This window comes from Falco naumanni, chromosome W (genome assembly GCF_017639655.2).
Source record: "Falco naumanni isolate bFalNau1 chromosome W, bFalNau1.pat, whole genome shotgun sequence".
In the NCBI taxonomy this organism is placed as follows: domain Eukaryota; kingdom Metazoa; phylum Chordata; class Aves; order Falconiformes; family Falconidae; genus Falco; species Falco naumanni.
Genome location: NC_054079.1, coordinates 25283221 through 25298385, shown reverse-complemented (window position 1 = coordinate 25298385; position 15165 = coordinate 25283221). Strand labels below are relative to the sequence as shown.

General features: G+C 54.0%; 1 pseudogene; it reads right to left on the bottom strand.

Annotated features, from left to right (window-relative positions):
• Positions 1-15165, bottom strand: part of LOC121080485 — a 29779-nt pseudogene continuing 14614 nt past the window's right edge.

Genomic DNA, 15165 nt, shown 5'->3' with positions numbered 1-15165 from the left:
TCCAAAAATACTGCAGGTCTTGGAAAATGATGCAGGCACTTGGGAAAGAAGAACAGGGCAGAGCTGGCTGGGGCCACAAGGGGGAAAAGCCCGGTGGGAAGGCAAAGAGCAGCTCCAGGGGCAAACCCATTGCATTCCCCCACCCTGAGTAGAGGCAGTGCAGCTTCCAGACCTCCCAGGAGGGGCCCAGGCTGAAGAAGATGCTCATGGGGTGTGTGTGTGTGTGTGCTTGGTGTCTCCCAGGGAAGCTGGGGAGGAAGAGGGAGATTTAGCCAGCAATAGGGCACTGGAGGTGAAAGGCAGCTCCATGCAAGAGCTCAGTGAAGGACCATGCTGCTCCCTGCACCCCATTGCACAGAGGGCAAGCTGCCCGCCTCTCCCCTCCCATGCAGAGGAGAGAGAAGAAAGGAACACAAGTGGGAATGATGAATGCACATGGAAACATTCCCCATGCTGGGGAGCTCTCCAGCCCCCCAGCCTCTGGGTCTGGTGGGTGAGCTCTGAGCTGGTGCAGCCCCAGCTCTCACTCCAGTTAGGCCCCTTGAGGTGCTCTGGCCATGCCCTGGGTGTGCATGGGAAGGTGGGCTGGGTGGCAAAGCACAGTTGCTGGTGTGGTGCCAATGAGCGGTGACTAGGTTAGTCCTAGCACTCTGGGTGCGAGCAGAGCTCTGGTCTAGCCCAGGCAGCCCTTTGTTTGAGGAAGGTTGTCTTAAATAGGAGTGGGTAGGCAGCAGTCTGTGTGGTAAGTGGTGGAAGGGTGCAGGACTCAGTTCTGCTCTTCATTCTGCAGCTCCAAGGGCAGGAATTTGTACTGCTGCTGCCGGATCGTGGCCAGCTTTTTCCACGCCTCCTCCAACTCCTGCTCCTTGCGCAGCATTTTCTCTTGGGCAGTGATGATCTGCCAGAAGAGCATGGCGAGCACTCTAGGGTCACAACTGTCTCCATTGGGGATGGCCAGAGCCTCCGCTGTGGCAATGCTGAGCCCAGAGTTGGGCTCTTGGGCTGCTGCTTTTCCCCCATCACAGCCACAGTCTCCCTAGGCTGGCATAGCCCCAGGCATGAGGGCTACTATCCCTACAGTGGGACTGCAGTCCTCCAGAGATAATGGGGAGCAGCAGAGCTCCTGGGGCTCAGCCCCACACACTCTGGGGAGGGTCTCAGCTGCAAGCCCGTGGCTGGGAGGCAGTGCTGGGATATGTGGCAGCCCATACCAGGCAGCTCTCACCCCTTACCAAATGCTCTGCCCTTCACGTGTCCTGGACACAAGGATAGTGAAGGCACCATGCCAAGGAGAAGCCAGGGCATTATGCTCCTGGGAGCATGCATGGTCACCGGCTGTGCCTGCTGCTACACACAGCAGTACAAGGATAAAGCCACAGCACTGAATTGGCACTGGGTGGGAAGGATGCATCTGCACCATTTTTTTGAGGCTCTACAGAGATGTGCCCTGTGCCAGTGGGTGGTAGGACATGCTCCTGAGACAGGAGCACATAGGCTGTGGTGGCAGACAGCCAGAGCCACCTCTGCTCCATTGAGAGCGGCCCCACTCCTCACCTGTGCAATTCCCCCAACCATCTTCTCCTTCACCACCACTGTCTCATCATGATCCTGGAAGGCAGCTGCTTTTTGTGCTGCCTTCACCAGATTGTCTGATGCTCTCTTCACTGCATAGCCGGCAGCCTGCAGCAGGGAAGAGAGGGAGCAGCAGCCTAAGTCCCAGCCCCAGGGCACAACAGCTGCCTGGGGGGATGAGAAGGAACCCCTGCCTCAGATCAGACTGGCAAGCAGGAGGGCATGCTGGGAGCTGCAGGCAGGGATTCCTTTATACCAGGGGTCCTCAAACTTTTTAAACAGGGGGCCGGCGTGCGGATGAAGTGGCAGGCAGTCATCTGCGGCTGCTTGGTTTCCCCCCCCAGCGGGGGGGGGGGGGGGGGGGGGGGGGGAGGGTTCTGTAAATACCGGGGGCCGGATTGAGGACTCTGGGGGGCTGTATCCAACCCTCGGGCCGTAGTTTGAGGACCCCTGCACATGGCTTGCTGCTGCACTACTACCACCCACTCATGACCATATCAGGCACTGCTGTTCCCAGCTGGGCTCTAGTTCCTGTCTGAGCTGGGGGGCAGGGACTGGGGGGCAGCCCTGCTGACCCTCCAGCCCTTCGCCCTGAGGAACCATTGCTGGAACCATGCATTAACCTCCCAACATGTAGGTATTAACTTCTTGTGTGCCATGGCCTCTGAGGATTGAGTGCTACAAAACATGCCCCCCAAACATTAACCTCTTGAATACCAGGGATCCAGTGCACACATTTCAGGCATTTCCATGCCAGTTCATCAGCCCTGAATGCCCCTAAGCTCAGCAGCCTAGCATCACACATATGCCCAGCATGCAGTAGCAGTAAAGTCCAAGCTATCTGGAGCATGCACCCCAACAAGCTCCCCACTGATACACACAGTTAGGGAGCATGAGCCTTGGGGAGACACATCTGCTGTGGAGGGCCCCATCCTGAAGTCCCACGTGCCCTCACCCCACTCCCAACCACCTCTCAAGTAACCAGGAGGAGGCAGCTGGGGCTGGAGGGCAGCCTGGGACTCACCTGGAGCCAGTTCATGGCCTCTGAGTCACAGTCAGCCTTCACCTTGCAGGCCACCAGGAGCTGTGATGTGGAGGCAGCCACCTGCTTGGCTTCTCCTTGCTGGCATGGCCCTGCACTGCTGCATTGGTGGCTTCACACAGGTTGTTGGTAGCAGCAGCTACCATGCATGCCTGTGGCGAGAGAGGCTGTCAGGGGTGTGGCAGGAGCCTCCCCCAGAGAGGATATGCCCAGACTGGCCCCAAGGAGGTCATGGGATATGGGATGGGGATGACCAGCTTCCATGCCATGTCTCAGCTAGTGGGAAAGGGAGCAAGAAGTGAGGCTGCTTCTTCCACAGAGAAGTGCAGAAGCAGAGCATCCTCATCTTTGCAGCAAGAGCTGAGAGGAGGGTCCCCTCCCATCCCACAGGCATGACCTTGATACTCATGGCTGAAATGAGTCCCTGAAACCACTGTCCATTGTCCACTGCAATGGCAGGGATGATGCCCACCTGTGAGGCAGGAAAGGAGTGAAGCTCATTGCCCCACACACTCCTTGCCACAGGGCCTGAGGGCTGCGAGCAGCTCCGGGAGAAGGGAGAGCCCACCACAGCCCTAAATTTTCTTTCTCCCTTCCAGCCTTACCTTTCCTTGGGCCACTAATTCTCACTGGGCCACTGAGGCTGACTTCACCAGGGTGCTTGTAGCTGCAGCAATGGATTTGGCAGCTTCCAGGATTTGTTCCTCAAAGTTCAGGCTCTTGTCTTCTTGCTGCGGGCAAAAGTGGGGCATAAGTCCCAGTCAGGGGTGCTCGGACAGATGGGACAGAGAAGGAAGATGGTTGCAGGGGGCTGAGGGGGACACACATAGAGCTGGATTAAAGGCCATGGAGAGCAGGAGGGTGTGAGGCTGCCCAAGGAAGGTCCAGCTGAGGATGTGGGAGGCAGCAGGAGTGCAGGAAGAGAGACTGGCTGTTGGATGGGGCTTCCCATGGGTGACCCTTCACATCTGGCCAAGGCCCAGGCAGGAGAGCCCCAGCCTACCCCAAGCTGAGTATAGGGCTCAGCACCACTACACCTTGGGTTTAGCCCTTGGTTTCAGCTACTCCAGCTTCTTGGCTGCAGCCTCAATGGCAGCCGCTGTCCCCAGCAGCATGACAGTGGGGTCTTCTAGGTCAACCCACTCCATCCCTAAAAAAACCAGGAAGTGAAGCAGGTTAAATCTGTGTACAACCTCATTTCTGACCTGCCCTACCTCCTCCAGTAGCTGCTGAGCCCTCCACCCTAATCTCAGTCTTTAGTCCTGCCCCTTTGAGCAGGACTTATCTTTACCTTTCATGGCCTCAGATGCCTGGATGAGCTCAGTGATAGAGCTGGCCACATGCTTGGAGTAGCCTGCCAGCTGCTACTTCAGCTCACGAGTTGGCTTTTCCAGGATCTGTGGGAAAGGAGGAGAGGTAAGCACCTGGAAAAAGAGGGGGACCCATTGGCCTGTTCAGGGTGAGCTCCCCAAGGAAGGAGAGTGAGATCCCCCAGCCCCACTGCATGTGTGTATGTATTGGGCATTGTCTGCAATGCTTTCTTGAGTGACCCTAGCTGGTCCCTGGTCTCCTCCTGCCCAAGGATGGGATGAGCATCCACAACTTCTGGGACATCTTGCAGACAAGTCCCTCAATGCAAGCCTTCCTGCATTCAGTGGCTACTCCCTCCAGTATTTCTCCCCCTTGCAAAAAAAAAAAAAAAAAAAAAAGTATTTCAAACTCCAGAAGCATTTCCCCCTTGCTGCCCCCACATCCCAGCCCGGGAGGGCTGGCCCCACCAACGCAAGGTGGCAGGAAGAGCCACAGAGGTCCTTCACCAGGGCAGGGGACAGACACGCACATACCATGGCATGTGCACGTGCACACACGCAGGGTCTGTATGTGCAAGCAGAGCTCACTGCTGGCCTGACTCACACTGCATAGGCAGCAGCCACCCCATCAGCTAGAGCAGGTGTGAGTACACATGTGCGTGCACACACACACCAGGGTCCTTGCAGACACACACAAGTGCCACCCCAGGGCTGGGTATACAGACACACCATGAGCAAGGCTCACGCTGAGGTTAGACACTGGCAGGCACCCCAATGTTGCCTTACAAGCTGACAGAGAGGGAGGGAGGGAGAAGAGAGATAAGACAGCAGTGAATGCCCTGGCTGGGAAACATGGGTGCTGGGGATGGGGAGCACAGGAAGGTGGGTGCTCTCTGGTGGGGGGTGAAGGGCAGGCAAGAGGAGAGGTAGGAATGAAGGATCAGAGGCCCCAGGTGGGGAGCCATGCTGCCAGTGTTAGCTCATACTTCAGCCTCATCAGGGCCAGGGGAGCTGGGGTGCTGGAAGAGGCTGGCTACCCAGACCCAGAGGTTCCTGGGGCTGGAGGAGCCACCTACACTCAGAGCAGCCACAAAGTCACGGTTCTCCTTGCCCCCCTTTGCACTTTGTTTCTTCCCACTCTGAACTGCTTCGCTGTGGTCTTCAGCCATCAGATATCTCTGCTTTTGAAGAGAGAAACCTATTGTTACCAAATACCAAGTCCCTGTAGAGGTTCAAATTCCTTCCCCTCCCCAGTGAAATATGCAGGCTTTCCCACTCTTCTGCCAGGAGCCACGTTTTCCATTCTGAGTCAAATAACTCCCTTTCTCAAACCCTAACCATGCTTGTTCATGCTCCATGCAAGGTGCTGGTTCCCATGGGAACCCAGTGTACAGCAATGGTCTTACTGCTGCCAGGGAGCAAGGCAGCATTGCATCTCCCTTCCAATTCCCCTAGATCCTTCCTGCTTGTGGCTTTCCAGGAACCTGCTGCTCTGATAAATGTGACCCACGCGCTTAATTCCTGCCTTCACAGGTCAGAGTGCTGCAGAGGCTGAGGGGGTCATGACTTTATTCTGGACTCACTCACATATGGCCATTTGGCTGGAAAGCTGCCTAGTGGAAAAGGACCTGGGGGTGCTGGTTGACAGTTCAGCATGAGCCAGCAGTGTGCCCAGGTGGCCAAGAAGGCCAATTGCATCCTGGCTTGTATCAGAAATAGCGTGGCCAGCAGGACTAGGGAAGTGATTGTCCCCCTGCATTCAGCACTGGTGAATCTGCACCTCAAATCCTGTGTTCAGCTTTGGGCCTCTCACTTCAAGAGGGACGTTGAGGTGCTGGAGTGTGTCCAGAGAAGGGCAATGAAGCTGGTGAAGGGTCTGGAGCACAAGTCTTATGAGGAGTGGCTGAGGGAACTGGGGTTGTTTAGTTTGGAGAGGAGGCAGCAGCTCAGGGGGGACCTTATTGCTCTCTACAGCTATCTTAAAGGAGGTTGTAGACAGGTGGGTCAGTCTCCCAGATAACAAGTGACAGGACAAGAGGAAACAGCCTCAAGTTGTGCCAGGGGAGGTTTAGTTTGGATATTAGGAAAAAAATTTTCACTGAAAGAGTGGTGAAGCATTGGAACAGGCTGTCCGGGGAGGTGGTGGAATCACCATCCCTGGAGGTATTTAAAAAACACATAGATGCGGTGCTTAGGGACATGGTTTATTGATGGACTTGCCAGTGCTGGGTTAACAGTTGGACTTGATGATCTCAAAGATTTTTTCCAACCTAAATGATTCTATTATCCCAGCAAAGTCACTAGAGCTGCACGAGGCTGAGTCCTTGAGCTGATGACATATAGCAACAGATTGTTTGCCTTCATAAGTGCATCCAGACAAAATGCCACATGATTAAGTCTGCTGTTTGCTCTGATGCGTTAAAAAAAAAAAGAAAAAAAAAAATGATCTCTATTGGGAACTGAAGGAAGCCTGGAAGCTATGAGCTTAATAAGATGCACCTCCAGTGAATGTTTCAGGGGATGTACTGTACATATGATATTCAAAAGATACCACACAGCAGCTGGACGGTTACACCCAAAATACAGCAGAATAGTGTGTTCCTGCAAGTAGTCTGACCTCATGCACTGCCACAGTAAGTCATTACACCAATCATCTGTTAACAGGTCAGCCAGAGATTTTTTCGTTAGCACTACAGCCTTGGCTGCGATGACTTATGTGTGGCTAAAGCATCTTCCAGACAGATGTTTGATCTAGATGCAGAGGACAGAAAACTCACTGCTCCCCTTGGAACTGCACCCCAGTGGTTACCGCCTTTGGATAAAACCATCCTTTGACCTCCCCTCTGACCAGCTTCAATTTCTAGCCACTGATTCCTGCCCACCTCCTCTTTGTGCTGCCAGTGCTGGTTACCCTCTGCCTAAAGGGGCTTTTTCTGGTGAACCTGAATGGCACACTCTTACCAAGCCCTTCTAACCAACTTAGTGAAACCCTGCTGCAGAGCTGACTTGCCCTCAGTCTTTGTCCTGACCCCAGTTTGAGGTCTCTTGCAGCTCCATAGGTGTGGGTCTATGCATCCCTCCAGCACCCTTGACTCCACCTTTGTGGTCTCATCAAGAATGCAAACTGCTTGGGAGGACCTCACTGAATCCTTTCTGCCACTCTCTTGGTTAAGGTGGTATTAATTTGCTTCTTGTAAACTACATTCATCTTGTAGGAAAGTTAATTAAAGCAGTCAGCTGAAGTCCTCAGGATGACTAAGCTAGAGGAAGACTGGATCAAAAGGGCACAACTGGCACTTGCAGTCATCACCTCTACCATCATGGGCACTGTCCCTCTCCCACTGGCTGAAGTCTTTTACTCCCACCACTCTCACTGGAAGCTGCTTCAGGCTTTTGCTCCTGTGTTGTCAAATTACCAGTCTCCACCTGTTTACAGCCAGTTAATCTCCATTTGTTGTTAGCCAAACACCTTTCTTCAAAGTCTGTTCATCTCTCTGACATCTGCTTCCATGGTAGGGGCTCAGCCACATGCTGTGCCAGCACAGGCAACAAAGGGGGCTGTGCAAAGACCTCAACGGGAGGAGGTGCAGAACCTTGGGGGTTTGGGGAGTACCCTGGCATCCACGGGCAGCCTCTGCACACCCTGGAAACTGGGATGGGGACACTAACCACCAGCACATGCTCCAGCAGCTCCAGGTAACCATCAGTGTGCTCCTTGCCAAAGCGCAGTGTCTGCTGCCACACATCCCCACTCACTTCTGGGTGGTAGGTGGCTTCCTGAAGCCTGGAGGCAGCAAACCTTGATTCACATCCAGGCACCTCCCCTACGGGGTGCACACTGCCCCCCACAAACTCATGTTAGACCCATGTCCCCTGCTGACCCCTGCCATACCTTGCAGACATGCAGCATATCTGCAATGGCACAGCTGCTCAGGTACTCTGTGGCAGTGATGTCCTTCTGCTGGCACAGGTTGCCAGTGATCACTGATTTGGCCATGGCCATTGTGATGCCTTTCGTCATATGGATGAAGTCCTCTGGGGTGGAGACCTTGGCAGGAGGCACAGGGGAGGACTGAAGGGAGGATTGAAGACCTGTGAGGTGAGAGGCATTGGTGAGGCATGGGGGCAGCTGGCAGGCAGGACGGCAACTGTGTCATCACAGCTGTACTCACTACCAGCTCTTGGCATATGTGTTCTATTGTGGCCTCAGTGCCCGCATCCCCTTTGTGGCCTCATCCTCAATGGCCTTCGTTCTCTTCAGCAAGGAAGTGATGTTTGTCACCATCACCTAAGGAATGGAGAAGAGCACCAGGTGAAGCCCCATGTAAGCTCTGGGCTGCTGCCAGCACCTGTCCCTCTCCCCATGGTTTGGTCCAAAACTGCCCCATCTCCATACTCTACTCACACCACCGCATCTTGTTTTCCCATCAATGCCTCCTTTGCATGTTGTACTCCACCTTTTATGAGCCACTTCCTCCCCCCCTTGCCCTGACTGCCCCCCAGTTTTCCTCCTGCCCCCAGACAGGCAGAGAAGACCCCCTGCCCCATCCCCTCCTTCCCATCATGTCCAGCTCAGACCTTGGCAGAGTTCTTCAGCTGGCAGACAGCAGGGTCATCCCCAGCTTTTCCAGCAGCTACCTTGGTGGCATTGATCAGGTCCCCAAGTGCCTTGGACACATCCTTCACAGCATTGATAAGGACTACCTGTGGGAGAACAAGACCAGGGCAACAGCTTGGCTATGGTCACACTCAGGCTGGGGCTGGTGTGGCCAAACAGCGGGAAATTTGGACACCCCAGGTGTCGTGGTTTAACCCCGGCCGGCAACCAAGCACCACGCAGCCGCTTGCTCACTCCTCACCCAGAGGGATGGGGAAGAGAATCAGAAAGGAATGTAAAACTCAAGGGCTGAGATAAGAATAATTTAATAGGTAAAGCAAAAGCCGCGCACGCAAGCAAAGCAAAGCAAGGAATTCATTCACTACTTCCCATGGTCAGGCAGGTGTTCGGCCATCCCCAGGAAAGCAGGGCTCCAACATGCGCAACGGTTACTCGGGAAAGACAAACACCATAATGCCGAATGTTCCCCCCTTCCTTCTTCTTCCCCCAGTTTATATACCAAGCATGACATCCCATGGTATGGAATACCTCTTTGGCTGGTTTAGGTCAGCTGTCCTGGCTGTGTCCCCTCCCAGTCTCTTGTGCCCCTCCAGCCCTCTCACTGGCAGGGCCCAAGAAACCGAAAAGTCCTTGACTTAGTATAAACATCACCCAGCAACAACTAAAAACATCAGTGCAGTTATCAACATTGTTCTCACATCAATAGTCAAAACACAGCACTGTACTAGCTACTGAGAAGAAAGTTAACTCTATACCAGCTGAAACCAGGACACCAGGGCACATGGTATATACAGAGTCCAGCTCAGCCAGCGCCACCCAAAGCCCAGCCAACCCTCTCCACAACGCACAGAGTCTAGTCCAGAGCACCACACACCACCTTCAACCCAACTATGAGTAGCCTCCAGTCACCTCACACACCCCATCCCACCTGAGTCTCTGAGTCTTCAGATCCCAGGCTGGCAGCACCCAGCTTCACCATCTCTGCCAGGTGGGTGATGGTGGACACAGAGGACTGAGCAGCCTGGGCTAGCTTATCCTGACTGGCCATGGCATTCTGCACCAGCACCTTGGTGGCTTCCACCAGCACTTTGGCTGTCTTTAAGATGCCTTCCCTAGGGAGAAGAAGGGAGTCAGAGAGGACACAGCCCTTTACGCACACACATGCTCCTTGGGGTGTAGAGAGACTCTAGACCCTGCCTTCTGTATGCATGAGCTGGAGGGAAAACAAAGCCAGCGTGACCTGAACCTGAAGCTCTCCTTGAGGCTGGTGCACAGCTCAGAAAGACGAGAGATTGCAGAACGTAGCCTGCCCCCCTATCTCTGGCTGAGCAGAGTTTGGGTGAGGCACCCAGGTACCTGCAGTCAGCAAAAGTCTCAGAGTTCTCCCACCTGAGGGTTCTGCTCTGGCAAACATGATGGTGATGTCAAGGTCAGAAATGATGCCAGAAACAGTGCTGGCTGCTGTGATGCAGGCTTGTGTCCCACGGTTCCCAGCTTGCAGGGCTGCCAGCACATGAGACACCTGCAGGGTAAGAGCAGAGTGACTGGGGGAGCAGAGCAGGTTCAGGCAATCCCCATCACATACCTCTTCTGACATCTCCCCAGGACGGAGCTGCTTCATAGCAAGGAGGGGAATCGGGAATTGTGTGGTCTGGACGCATCTTCTTAGCTTCCATATATTTTACTTTGTACCTATCATGTTTGGGAGTCCAGGAGATATTGGACTCTGCTAGTTTCCAAATTAATAAGGTTTGCACAACGGACATGAGAACATCACAGATCATTCCTTCTTTAACTACTCAACTCAATTTCTGTACTTGGGCAAGCACTCATAGGAGAACATGTTTCCTATTGGAAAGGAAGGACTTGTAGGAGGCCCTGAGCATGCAGACATGTGCCAGGCACTATGAACAAGTGTTTGTTTTGCTTTTGTAACCTTGCTTACAAGCATTGCTACTCTACCCTTATCAACTAGCTTTTTTAGCCATATTTTTGTCTGTTGTTCAGAAGGCGTGCTCTTTAGATTGACTGATGGACAAGATGCTTTCCATCATGCCAGCAAAAGGTACAGGAGAGATTGATCACCCAGCATGAGCTGCAGGCTGGCTAGAGACACAGCAAATGCTACACCTATCACTGCAAGAACTGATTTGGAGGGCCTTGGGCTGCCACCAGCGTGTAGATTAGTCTTCCCTGGCGGGACATCATCAGCATGTCAGCAGGCAGCACCTGGATGTTGCACTCACCCATCACAGCACAAGCTGCTGTTACAAGTGCCCGGAGAGGGGGATCCATCCTCCACCCCATCAGCTGAATTGGACCAGAGAGCCAAGAGAGCCCAACAGGACCAGGGCAGAACCCAGTGCGATGGCCCAAGGGCGTATGGCTCAATCCAGCATCCCTCCTACCTTGCCACGCCGTTGCACCTCTCTCTGGGCTGCTCACCTTCTCAGAAACCTTGCACACACTCTCTATCAGCTCCTTCTTGGTGTAGGCATCTCTGGGGCTGCACTGCAGGGCTCCAGCCTTAGTGACCAGGCAGTGCAACCATGACCCAGCTCCTGGCACTTGATGTGGAAGCTGATCTGGAGGGGAAGACGTGTGAGAGTGTCAGCTAGGAACTAAGCCCCACATCTGTGATACTTGCTGGGAAACACCAGCCACCCAGCTCCTCTCTCCCCATCCTCCCAACTCAGAAGGAGGAAAAAAGAAATAAGGCTTTGCTCCACATTTCCACACAGTGTTGCAAGGGAGGTCTGAATGCTGCCTGCTCCCAGCTCCAACAGGAGGTTTGAGTGCCCCTATCCTCTGCTCTCATGCCCCAGCAGACCCTGCTCTGCCCCATAGCACACCCCATGCTTGCACCTCCTTGTTCTCAGTGGTGAGTGCAGCCGGCTTGGCCTCTTGCACCAGCTGCCCATAGTCATTGGTGAGCTGGTTAGCCAGTATTCCCGAATCATCTGGGTTGGTGGTGGATTTGGTGACCTGCTGATGGAAGAAGAGCAGGAGGTGGAGTGTGGATAACTGGCTAGCTGAAAAGGGTCACATAGACATAGTCCAGCTGGCTGGACAAAAATGCACACTGCTCTCAGCTTATCTGAAGTAAAGCAAAATACACCGTCTTTGGCTGTTTTTGTTACACAATAACAGGAAGATCGCGGTGGGAAAAGAATGTTGCAGGAGGGAACAGATAACTACAGAAGAGAAACTAGGGGCGGGCTTGGTATTTAGGCAACTAACCAATAATGAGCTTAACTTTTGTAATATGTATGAGCTAATTATAACAAGGCATAAAAGGTGACTGTAAGGGACAATAAAGGAAGTCTGCTGATCACTCATATTGAGTGACTGTGTCTTCCCTCCATCGCAACAGTGGAGGGGCCCTATTCTAGGATGGACAAGCAAGGAAGGTGGTTGCCCTGTGGGGGTGGCAAGCACTGTTCTGTGGTGACAGGCTTGCTTGCACTCACCATCTCCTGCACAGTCACTGCAATGGCCTTGGCCATCTTTACAACTGTGGTCTGATAGTCCACAAGGGTCCCTTCTGGCTCACCCATTGGCTCCTCATTCAGCTGCAGGAGACCATCAGGAGAGGCTGGCTCCAGTCCCAGCCCAGAGACCTTGTAAGGTTTGGCTGATTCTTTCTCTCCTCTACTCTCAGCCCTGGCAAGGTCCTCTCTGTGCTCCCCTCACCTGGTTGATGGCCTGGGTAATGGAGTCCACCATGCCCCCCACGACACCTGCAGCGCTAGCTGCCACATTCAGGGTGGTGGTCAGGTCCTCCACTGCTTCCTTCATCATCTGTGTGACCTCCTTCAGAGCCTCCTGGGTGTGGACAGCTTGCTGCAAGGATGAGTCAAAGCGAGGGAAAGCAGGCAGCAGCTTATCTCCTGCTGGGGATGCCACACACTTATGGCAGCCCTGGCCAGGTTTCTGTGTCTAGAATACACATGGCATGCAGCCAAGCTGCTCATGCAGCACCCACACATGAAGGGGAGCATGCTGTTGACACATGTCCCTCCTGCTTACCTTTGGGTTCCTACCAACCTCCTTGGCCATATACATCATCTGCAGGGCAGACAGCCAGTGCTTTGGTCTGGTTCAAGAGGTTCATCTGCTGCTGGTGGTTGGGCGTTTTGGAGGCAGTGCCGATAGCTGCTATAATGAATGGCTCAAAGTACTGAACCATCAGGGACACTGAGGGAAGAAGTGTCAGCACCAGCACCTTCCCTGTGCCTCTCCTCCCACTGCAAGTTCCTCCATGTGCACTGAGCACCTCATCAGCAGCTCCTGTCGCATACCAGTCTGAGACCAGAGCGTGGTTCTGTTTGTATTCTCGGGAACAGAATTAAGACTCAAAACGGAGCCAAGAGCCAAGGAACTTTATTTGCCCAACAATAAATCTGCAAATGCAAAGGGAGAGAGAATGAGAGATAAAGGAAGGAAAGAAAGAAGGAAAAAAAGAGTGGACAGCAATAGCTACCATTCCAGAGCTGTGGTGTCCCAACAGTCTGATTCGTTTCCAAGTCTGGTGGGGGAACATTCTGTCCAATGTTAGTTGGTTCCATTCTTTTATAGAGTTGTTACAAGCTGTTCTGCTTAACCACACCTTCCACCCAGCAATGATGTATGTACTCAATGTTATCAGGTGGTCCTCAGGGGCCTCCAGGCACCTTGATCCCCCTGACCCCAGGTCTGGGTGCATGCACAGGGGTTTGGTTAAGTTTTGCAGGATCAGCCTCCCCTGTTGCTCCATGGCATCAGTCTGTTTCCTCCCTTAACAATGTATAGAAAAATCTCTGCAGTGGCAGTGGTGTTATCTTCCTGCCTTAAACAACATATAGCTAGATCATTCACTGTGGTGATGGCATGAGTTTCCTGCCATAGCAATGTTGAGACAACACATCTGCTGTGGTGATGGTGGATCTCACTGGTGCAGTCTTTTACAGCTCCCCATCCCTGCATTACCTTGTGCCCCAGCCTGTGCTGCACTGGCTACAGGCTCAATCAGGTTGCTGATCTCCTGAACAGCCATGATCATCTGGTTGCACAAAGCCTGTCACAAAAAGAGGGCATTGTGTGAGGCTGCAGTGGGGTTGGGGTCACTATACACTGCTGAGAGCCAGGGGAGGGACATCCACCCCAGTTGAGCTTGCAGCAGCATGTCCCCAACCCACCTCCTGGGAGATATCTTCTTGGGGAGCTGGCTGATGGCAGTGAGAGAGGCCTGGTCCACCTCCCGTATGCATCTGTTCAACAGCTTGATGGCCTTGTCACACTCCCGATGTCCCAGAGCTTTGTCCCTGCATGACAGACAGATCAGCCTGGTGCTGGCAGACACTATGCCACCCCTTCATCCCCAGCCCCAGCTGGTGCTGGTGAGGAGCAGGACCCCTTCTCCTGGGCTGGGGGCAACCTGGTGTGAGAGCCCAGGCACACCAGCATGTGTCCCCATCAACCTGTGCCAGGGCTTGAAAAGCAGCTCCTGTACAGCATGAGGGATGGCATCTTCCTTCCCATCCCTTTCCTTCCCTCAGCAGCGGCCAAGAAGATGAGCCAAAATGTCTCTGGGGAGAGCCTGAGCAGGGGTATCCACCAGTAGGGACAGGGCCATGGCCAAGTGGGCAGGACTTGCCTCACCTCATGTTGGTGATAAGCTTCTTGATGGAGTCCGAGACAGTGTGAGAGTGGCTGGCCAGCACCAGCCATTGTGGCAAGTCCTTGAGGTTGACAGCCAGAGAGCGGGCAGCATGGATAAGGCCAGCAGAGCTCTCCAGCATGGTCTTAGCTGAAGAGATGATGGGCTCCATGGCTCTGCACCCCTGCATGAGGAGACAATGGGCTGGCAATGCACATGAGGGACTGTGCATGGGAAGTTACCCCCTCCCACAACCCTCACCTCAGAGCAGCCTCTTGAAGCCCAAGGCTTGCTGCCACCTCCCCATTGCATACCCCCAAGCTCCAGCCCCACACTGGGGCCTCATCCCAAGCTCAGGGGGTGTCACAGCTCCTCCCCACCCTTCAGCAGCCACTGTCACAGCTGGGCCATCCCCTCCTGCCCCTGCAGCACCCTCCAGGCTGATCTGGGCAGGAACGATGGCAAACTCCGGGTTGGAGGCAAAGGCTGTCAGGTTATCCACAGTTTCTATGAGAGAGGTGGTGGCAGTGTGGCACCACTCCTGATTCTCCTTGTTGAATGCACCATCCAGGGCCTGATGCAGAGAGACCAAGGCAGTAATCCAGCCACCACCATGCCTCAAATCCCATCCCCACCACTGCACCCCAGCAGGGAGACTGCACCTTGATGATCATCAGGTTGGCTGTGCTGTTGGCCACCTCCTTGGCTGACTGGACAAACTGGCGCTTGGCCACAGGGTTGGTGGTGCAGGAGGAGGCCAGATGGCACGTGTTGCACAGGGCTGAGGTGTGCTTCACTACAATGGTGGCTGCTGACAGCATCTGAGGGGAAGAGCAGGGTGAGGAAGGAACCACCACATCTCCCCATCTCTGCAGATCTCCCTTCCTGCCAGCCCCACACAAGGCACCAGTGACTTGGGACCCAAGAAGGATCATCATGGTCCTGCACACCCATACATCCCCCATCTGGACTGTCACTATTGCCA